This window comes from Hesperophylax consimilis, chromosome 5 (assembly GCF_061612785.1).
Source record: "Hesperophylax consimilis isolate HC1 chromosome 5, BYU_Hcon_1.0, whole genome shotgun sequence".
Taxonomy (NCBI): Eukaryota; Metazoa; Arthropoda; class Insecta; order Trichoptera; family Limnephilidae; genus Hesperophylax; species Hesperophylax consimilis.
The window spans coordinates 26,094,984-26,105,906 of record NC_142840.1 but is presented as its reverse complement, the minus strand read 5'-3'; positions in this window follow the sequence as shown (position 1 = coordinate 26,105,906).

The following is a 10,923-nucleotide window of genomic DNA, read 5'->3' as shown; positions in this document are numbered from 1 at the left end:
ATGAATGTGAATGAGGCAAAAAGTGTGTGCCAAGACCGAGTTGTTTGGCGGTCCGTCCTCTCTGCCTATCACTGCTGGGAAACGGCGCGATGGTTTGTTAGTTAGTTAAGCTGCTGCCACACGCAAAGCTCACATCAAAAGTTAATGTACAGCGCATCATCTTTTCTACCGACACACGACGCTATCAAATATTTCTTCCTATGGTAGGAGAGGGGGTCAGTTGAATTCGAGAGCGGCCGAGGAACATAATTTCATCTGTCAAAGTGACAACTTTACTTACTGACAGCTTGAGCACGTTTTCGAAATGGATAATACTTGTCGCCTATTGCTGGATCTGTTGGACAGCTCATCCTCAGCTGATGATGCCGCCAACTATATAATTATAAATGCTATTTATAAACTTTTTAGATTTTAAACAATCTGCGCGTAAATAGCGCATTTTCACATAACCTGACATAACCTCTCCGTCGAATCAGGAAATTCGCAGTTCGCACGCCGATCGACGAAAGCGACATATAATAAATTATTGTAAAATAAGCTCACGTCGATTTCCAAAAATGTCGAAGGCAAAGGCGGCAAGGACCAACACCAGGGCAGGGAACGAGAAGAGAGCACGAGAGCTGACGAGAGCAAACCAGATTACCCAGGAAAACAATTGAAAACAATCAACAAACGAACAAACTAGAAGCTTCTCTATGTAGGTATCAGGCCGTCCAACTTTATCAAAAAACCGAATGATATTACCATATAAACATACTGAGTTAAAAATATGATTAATTTTGAAAGGGCGAAAATTTGTTTACTTCAAATTCAAATATTGATTATATTCATATTTTAAATATATGTTAAGTTTGTTTGCCAAATAAAGTTTTTTTTATGTTTCTAAATTTACTAGCACACATGACGATATGCGCTAACATAATAAATAAGAAATGCATTATTAGGCTGCTTATGTCATGGCTGTCAAAGGGAACACGGAACTTAGTCGGTAGCTCCGTAATTAAAATGACCCCCTCTCCTTTTTACGGCGGAGAGGGGGACGCATAACTTTTCAAATATCGCGTCGGGAGCGGTTACGTAAAATAAATTCGGTTAGCGAAGTTCAGAACCACACTTATAGCGCGTTATCTTTTTACGTGTGTCGGGTCTGTATGGGATTGTATGGCGAGCGCTATTGTGCTTTATATTATCTGTTGATGTGAGCTTTGCGTGTGTCAGCAGCTTTAGCTCGAAATCGATCGGCAAACGGCAAATTCTAGATTAAGGCGATGCCATACGTAGTAATGCAAATTCATGTGTTTTTGATTTGAAAATTTGGTCGCCTATAAATGTTTCAGATGCTTTAATTAAATACTGCGAGTAGAATACATCTTGGCCTTTGAAATAATCGAGTAGTTTTTACATAAGTCTTTTTATAAGCCCAGAAAAAATAATGTATAAGGCCTATGAAAACTGTTTTAAAGTTCAAAATTTCCTACTTACGAACCCATTTTCGGTTATGATTTTATTGTATAATGTGGCAAATTAAGTTATTTATAAAATGATCGAAAAAAAAAAAATTTATGCCTGAACATCCACAAAATAAAATAAAAGGCAATTTTTGGCCATGTTTTTTTCTTGCATAAATCTAAACAGGCGGATGGTGTTAAACGGGATTTAAACCTTATCGCTATCTACGTAAGGGCTGTTATTGATAGCGGCTCAATTTAAAATATTACACGACGTAGTGCATCGCCTTAAAAAAATGGTAGATTTTTCCTTTTATGACCGTGTGTATATTTCAAAATACATGAATTTCAGATTTTTTTTCCTCACTATCTAAAGCGAATAAAAAGTGGCGGTTTTCGTTTTCCAATTGTTGGTAACACTGGCTTTGCAAAGTATTTTTGTATTGAATTTTAGCTACTAGTTCGAGTGCTATCCATTTTTATGTTTTGAAATATCATTTTTGTGTTTTATCTCGACCGAATTTTTTCTCCCGATTTTTTCGTGTTATAATTTTTAAAAATATCTTTTTAAATTGTATAAATTGGAACAATTTTGGTACCTATACACAGTAAGATTTTCATGTTAAGTGAAACACGCAAACAACAACTTCTAAACTAGGTATTGAAAAAAAAAAAATTAAAATAACTTTACTGTCATGAAATATACCACTGCCAGTTTTAATTCAGGCCTGAAAGGGTTAAACGCTAAAGTGCTTTTTTTTAATTTATTTTGTGAATAATTTTATAAGAAATAAAAAAGTTGATCAAAGGAAACTGTCACAAATAATAAAAGTAAAACATAAAACATTAATTTTAATCGAATATTTTCCAATTAATAATAAATTATTTAGTAGTTTACGCCCTAATATTCATATGTCTATGTTTACGCCTATGTTTTTTTGTAAAGAAATTAAACAATTCTATTTTAATTCTACACAAGTGGAATAGAAAAAGTTAAAAAATTTTCAAAGTATATTTTTTTGGTAGGGTTTTAATTTTTTTTATGAATAGCCGCACAAGAGTACCAACTGATCCCAACCGTCTGGAGCCATATGAGACTATAGTATCACAAATTAGGTTTAAGTTAAGATTACAAATTAAATTTTGAGGCAGAAGGTAGTTGGGAGGGGAAGTAGATGGGGAGGAAGAAGGTGGGAGAAAGTACCTGGCTATTCGTATCTTGTCACCAAACACGGCCAAAGCCATTTTTAGCAACATTTTAATGCTGAATGGTGGTCTTACACCAGGGCGATACTAATTGTATTTTCCACTCTGGAACGTGCGCAAATATACTATATATAGTATATATTAACCCGCGACTTGCAGCTTGCTAGTCGAGAGCCTTACTCCTCTACCGTGCTCACCATGTAAACCGATTCGTAGTAAAAGTGAATCAAAAATCTATGTAAAATAGTAATTTTACGGATAGCTTCGTCCATTGAACTTTTTTGATATTTTTCAAAGCATGTGTTATTTAGTTATACCTTCCTCGCAAAATTCACTCCATTTTTAATCATTTCTCGTCATTGATTTATTTATTATTAATAAATCGAAAATCAATCGAGTAAAAATTCAATCATGCGTCTTCAGTTTTGTACAATTGATTTCTCAAGAGTGTGTAGTAACTAATATCTCATGTACTAACTTCAAATATTTTTTGTACTAACCTCTAATATTTCTAACCTAAATATTATTATCTGAAAACTAAACAATCTACGCGCTCTAAAACATACCGTTCTTTTTTTGTTACTAGGGAGAGTTACACAAGAGATTATCGGAATAGAACTGATAATTTTTTGCCTGCCTGCCTTGCGCGCACTCCTGGTAAGGGAATGAGAGAAGAATGTTGCTTATTCTGTATTTTCTAACAGAGAGCTCCGGCGTACTGAAATTTGTAAATCTTTTCTTTTATGAATTTCTAGGTCAATTGAACTATTTTCATCTCGCAACGTCATTTCCATCATGAGCTACAAAAGGTTTTTAAACTGCCGTTTTTTTGGTTAATTTTTTTTTGCAATGCAAATATCAGATGAAACTGGAGAGTAAGGCAAGTTGATTATAAATCTACAATTGATTAGCAGTCACTTATCCAAGTGCAGACTTTTACAAACGTTGCGTGTTATTGCAATATCATTCTACACGCCTTCGAAGTCACTACACCAAAACCACCTTAAACCAGGCCTGGATACTGAAAACAAATAGGCCTCTTATTATCTCGAAATAGTATAAAATAAAGTTGCTATCCGCGCCTGTCTGTGTGGGCGCTTAGTTCGTCTAAACTACGCAAATGATTTTGATAGGGTTCTCACTTTCATTTAGAAAATACCTTTCGGAAGGTTTATGTATGTAATACATTAATATTATATTTATAGAAAGGAGAGAAAAGTCGATGTTTGGTAATCAAGTCGTAGATAAAATATTTTCGGACACTTACATTGCTAACGCTGGCTAAACCTTATGAGATACATGAAAATAATGTACTACGGAATTTTATATCTTAAAAAGGCCTACAAAACGTTCGCGATTATATGTCTATCTCCTGAGAATAACCCCTAGCAACGCCGGGTACATGTCAGATAGTCAGATATATTTTAAATTTCCTTTGATATACTTTGAAACTGTCTTACAATATATGTGCTTTACAACTTCTGAAATATTTTTTTCAATGAAATAATAGGCTGATTTCATTCAGTGTCCTGGCCTGGGTTGAGGAGGTTTTGGCCCCACCCGGCGAATTAATAACCTCGGGTTCTTGGATGGGACCGTATTTTATTTTTCTTATCCCGAAGCCCTGGTAGGTTCATTTTGCTTGTGTTTGATCATATCGCTAAGATATAACCATGATATATTTAGAATGTGATATGTGGAGTTTTCGGGCCACGGGTGATATGTTTGGTTAGCGTACGATAGACGGATCGAATGTCGCAAAGTGACAGACGGGATTATAAAACCACTCGGGAACCTTTTAATATAAAAAATTGCCTCTAAATAGGTTGCTTGCATGATGTTTCTAAAGAAAATAATCGGTTTAGATTTTCATAGAATTTTTTGCAGCAATTTAAAAAAATGTCATTTACATACCTAGGATATCGAAGCATTTTATGAACTATCATTTAATAATTTTATTTTATTTTAGAAATCGAATTCGAGTTACATTTGAAAAATATTCAATTAGTAACTACTCGAACCATAGTCGCAAAAATTAATTAAATTTTTATGTTCGCAGTTTCGACCTAACGTACGTTATAATCTACGCGTTCATAGATGGCGTTAATTTAATTATTTTATTAAAATCCACTTTTGGCAAGCGCCCGAAATAGTTTTGTCAGTATAAAAACACAATTCTTTCAAGAATAGCATACAAATACAATATTGTATTAGTGTTTCAATCCAATATTGTATTTGTTTGCCATTTCTTGGAAGATTTGAGTTTATATACGACTTTTTTTTACCGTCTTTATGACCGGGTTAAATCTTCCCCACAGCATAATAAATACAAAACAATACAAAAACAGCACGTCAACTCACCAGAGAGCAAATGGGAAAATAATTCACCGACTCCAGATATTTTCATATCAGAGGGTTTGGCTCGGTAGAACTTCTAACTGGACCTATAAATCCTGCTGATCCCTCAATATAAATATTTTAAAAATCTTTCATAATCCTACATGTATTTAAAATGACTGATTTTTGTATTTTTATATATAAATTCTTTTACAGTGTATTTAAATTTATATTGCTTATTTATTCATATTAATATTTTATAGCATAACTTGCAAAAAGGATTTTTTCGTAAAATAATTATATTAGTGTCATCTATGAAAAGTATACCCCTAACAACGTGTGCTAGCTTTAACCTGTTTTAAAATGCCAACCGTTACAACACGTATTTTGTCATGTGCAACAAAAGGGATACTATTCACATTAATTATTTACGAATATCATTTTTTTTAATAATTATATTCAAGAAAGTCGAGAGTTTTTGTATTTTCAATAGAAAAATCCTTCAAGTGAAAATTTTCAAAGGCATTTTAAAATACATGCAAGAAGCTCTCTGTGTTACCACGGCAAAAATTGCCTAATTATATTGACCGGTCGGTGGCTGAGTTGACATCGCGTTTGAGTCCCACCCAGGCGTAGTATGTTCAATTCCTCGGCTGGCTAAGTCCTCCATCACAACACAAGCAACATTTTCAGCTTACTGTATGGTAGTAGGAGATATTCAAATATTGTCAGGTAATTCGTAACCCGGGAATGTTCGTTTTTCTTTAAAAAAAAATAAAAATATAATTTTATAAATGGTTGTCATTTGGTAGACAGAGACGCCGGGGGTTTTCATTACTCCAAAAATACATAAACGTTGCGCGTTGGCTAAAGAAGGAGGATGTGCAACACGGCGTAATAACCCAAAAATAATTGTCGATTATTTATTATAATAAGTGTTTAAAGATGTAACATGGCATGATCTTGTATCAGCGCTGTGACCGAACCCACGACCCCGCGTCTATATTTGGACAGTCGTTCGCTCTAACCACCTGATCACTGGGCTAACTTGAGCACAATAATAAAACGTGCGCGAGAGAAATCACTAATTTTAACAACGCCGGGAATATTTATTCATAAATTATAAACATCGTTCTATGATTTTTTCTGGTTGTCGTTTGTTGTTTGATACTCTATTTATTGCTAAGCTTTCAACTTTAAGATGAAACAACCTGGTCTTACTGTAATATTTTTTATTTATTTATATGAATACCTCACAAGAGTCCCAAATGCCCCAACCGTTCCAGTGAGAAGATGGCGGAGAACCTGGCAATTCAGATGAATACTGATTTTTTTCCGTCATCAAACACGGCTAAAGTCATTTCAAGCACCGTTTCTATATTGAATGATGGTCTATCGTCTATCAAGGCGATACTGAGTATATATTCCACTCTAGAACGTGCCGAAGATATATCTTATATTATTTTTATAACACTTATTAATCACTTTAAATTTATTTGCACTCGCAGGGATTTGAACCCGCGTTAATTTTTTTTATTTAAAAATACGTACATATATATCCCGTTATTTTTCACGGGTCTACGCTATTATAATAAATAATCGTATTATTTCAAAATTTACTTACCTCAAATTGGCGATTATTACACAGATGCTTCAAACTAACCGTATAACTTATTTGTTTACCGACACAATCGCTTATTTAATTTGTTCAAACCGTGAACTTACACCAGGAAAACATAAGACAATTGAATTATTGTATTGCTTTTCACTGAAAGCGCGGCAATAATAATACGTTGGAACCGAAGAAAGTAAACAAATTCTTATGTGTACAACGAAGAACTGACAGATCCGCAACACACCCGCCTCGGGCCGCTTCTACCGACAAACTGTATCGCGTACCTGAACACGAACACTGTACAGTTGTTCAATGAACAAAAAGTACCAATGTATGTCTGATTACGAATTACTGCGGTATATCATCTGGTCACTCCACTATCAACACTAACTGATGAGGCTGGGATACTCTGCTAGTGACTGACTATGAATAGAGGGGAGACCGTCTAGCCAAGACCCAGTCTTTATCTGCGCTGCGCCAATAATACAGAACTGAAACAGCGATTAACACTATTGGGAGGATGGATATGTTCTGCTAGAGAGACGTTACACCACAGAAAAAAAGTAGAACACGTGTGGGCGTATTTGGTGATCCAAAAGTCAGACTATTATTTGCTTAAATTTCAAATAAAGAACTGAGTGTCATCGGTCATCGTTCATCATCATTATGAAATTGGATGGCGATTTACAAAGTCAGGCAAGTGTGAGAGAGACAGAGCTGAATGGGCTAAAGTCTTTTACATTCTACTTTTTTTTCTTTCCTTTATTCGTAAAATATATTTTTATACAGTTTTTTACACGGTTTTCGACTACCACACTAGACACATGTCCGTATTATGGTAGTCGATTGGTTTCCATTCAAATCTACCTCGTTGAAAATAATACATATTTGTGGCATTCCAGAGTAGCCACCATTCAGAATTGAAACGTTGCTTAAATGGCTTTAGCCGTGTTTGGTTGACAAGATCATATCCATGTACTCTACCCCACTTCCTCTCCCCATCTCCTCCCACTACCTTTAGTCTTACAATAACACATGGAAGGCATTTCTAGAGTTCTTCTTTGTTCTATACATTACAGGTTCTGTCAACTAGAACCGCTAGCTGAACAAAACCCTTAATGTAAACAATAATTTACAGTACCATTACCAGTACCAGTAATGTACTGTACATTTCTTTTATACGATTAAGTTTATGCGATTCCTCAATTCATTGACGATACGAAAGGCCAGTGGATTTTTTTTATTTTTTATTTATTGATTTTATTTTAGTAATTTGTACATTTAAGTTTACAAATGACTAATTAATTGTTACATATAAATATACTATGTTTTTTTTTCTTGCTTGATGTGGCTCCTACACAACATCTTGAATTTTTCAATTGGGGCAGACTTAAGGTTTTCCGGCAGCGCGTTATAGTTTTTCATCCCTTTATATAATATACTATTCTAGGTATTCGCTTTGTCCTTCTTTGGTAGCCTGATTTCATTGCACGTCCTGGTTTTATGTTTGTGTATGTCCTTGTTGTATACAATTTTATTCGAAAAATATTTGGGTAGCAGGTTGTTTACTATTTTGTGTAAAAATATCATCGTGTTCAAGGTCAACATCTGTTTCACCGTTAGCCAATTTAGTTCGTTTAACATTTTATTTACTTTTGAATATCTATTTCGTCTGAGTATTGTTCTCATTGCCCTATTTTGGAGAATTTGAAATTTATTTTGCTCTCGGTCGTTACACAGGAAAAGGATAGTTGAGCAGTAATTAAAATGTGGAGCAATAATGGAGTTATAAATGGTGATTGCAGTTTTTTCGGACAGTTTTTGGCGAATTCTTCCCAAAAAAGATATCTTTTTTCCAATTTTCTTTTGGGTATATTCAGCATGTTTGTTAAAGTTGAGTTTGGAATCTATTATAACTCCTAAGTATTTTATATCGGTAACATTTTCAATAATTTGAAATGGAGTGCTTGAATTTGGAGTGCCGCGGCTCATATTTCCTGATACTCCAAAAAAAGTTTAAAAAATATTATTATTATTCCTAAGCATTTTTCTTTCTAACCAGATCTTCTGAATAATTTTCTTAAAATGCTTCCTTCAATAATTCTTGTATAATATTTTATATAAGTAGATATTCTCATGATTAGTTTCTCTTTATTTTATTTTATTTGAACACCTCACAAGAATGCCATCTTCCCGAAGCCAGTAGGACTATAGCATCCCAAATTAGAAGAATATTGTGAGGCGGAAAGGTGACTGAGAAAATGAAGGTTGGAAAATTCCCTGCTTCAAATCTGGTCACCAAATACATATATAGTCGTTTAATCGTTTCATTTGATTCTGAATAGCGGACTTTCACCGGGGCGATATTGAAAGAATCTATTTCTGGGACATGTAAATATTATGCCTAGGTACTTATTGTATGAATCTGTGGCTTGCTTTTGATTTCAAGAAATGATTTTTCTATTTTCGAAACCAATGTTACACCAGAAAATATCTTTTCTTAAAAAGAAAACCTGCTGAAAAGATGCAATTCTACATAGTAGGCATTGTGAAATTTGATAAATTGACATTGGCCCTTTTAGAAACAAGCCACGGAAACTTGAATATCAAAATGAAAAGTATCTATCAATATTTTCAACATCTAATACTTTTTTTTGCGCCATTTGATGTTGTTTCGTTCCTTTCCCATAATTCGAGGCGGTGTTCGCGGCATTATGCAATTAATATTTTAGAAAAATATTTAAGTAGGTAATTAGGTACTTCTCTCTTTTAATCTTGCGTAACTTTGTTATATTTGCATAAATGTTTAATTATCTCACACATTATGCACAATTTTATACATTTTATATTTCTATAAGTCAATAATATTATGTTACCTAATAGTTTATAGGATGATAATAATAAAATATCATACCACTTATTCATAAATAATTATATACGCAATGTAGGCAGGTAGAAAGTAGCATAATATATAGGTATTAATAGTAGGTATGGTTAAATTATGTTAAACTGCTACTAACCGTCTGGATCCAGTTATGGTATCCCCAATTATTGGGGTATTTTGTGGGGTCAAAGGATGAAGTTACGGGAAGGTAGGGAACTGAACGATGATAAGAGATGGGGAAGCTGTATATTTGGCTAGTCTCTTGAACAATGAACTAAGACGAATGATAATTCGCTATATTACTCACGTCATAAATGTTTGAATTAAATGTAAGTACTATATAATTGATTTGTGTTAAGTTTTATTTATATCTAAGAACGGGTCTTCAAATTTCAACGTTCATTTGCGAGTTCTGTAAATGTCCTATTCAAGTTCTGTTATTATTTCAATATTGTCTAGTAACTGGCCTATAATGATATAATAACAGAACTTGAATAGGACGTACACAGAACTCACAAATTAACTTCTATGAAAAAACATTTGTAGTTAATTTAAGTATATGATTGATTAGTTATAAATTAAATGAAAATATTACATTGTATTAAGATAGTACTAATTAATTTAAGCGTTTTTTTTTCATAAAAACGGCGCTACACAAAAATACAAATCACCCGAATATTATTGATTACAGTGATAACCTACCCAAGGGGCGCCAACATTTTCATCGCGCCAGTCGCCGATTTGCGGGCCGTCCCTGTGTACACTTTATAACTTATTTAGACTATCTATCTATCGTTATGATTTATCATAAATCAACAGTATTGGGAAGATAAGCAATAATTGTCACGAACGATAAATAAATAGATTGTTGTGATAATGTATTGTTAGTTGTTAATTATTAGATAAAATTGCTGTTGTCTTGTCGATACGCTGATAAAGCATTTATATTTATAATGTACACATAGACCACTCACATTGTACATCTGCTGACTGCTAGCGATGTTTGTAAGTATTTATTTTATCAATACTATTGATACCCTTATCAGTTATCACTTATCACCAATATAACAAACCTTTTCAGTAGGTACCTACTTATCTACCTCCCTACTTACGAAATAGGTTTCAAAATAGATAAACTTCCTTTTATTTATTGATTGATTAGTTTCCAGTTGCTACTGTTACGGGAGTTTCTCGTTAATCATCGATTTTAAAATATAAAGCAAGTAGTATAGTGTCTTCTTTACTTAGTTGAACTGAAAATATTCGCGTTAAATTAACGAATGTATACAAAAATGATTTAGCCGTGGATAAACATTATAGAGAAAAGCCATTTTGATGGACCGAAGCACTTAGATTCGAAGTAGTGGTGAATACCGCACAACAGTCCCAACTGCTCCCGGATAACAGTACGGTGTCGGGGAGACTGCGTTATC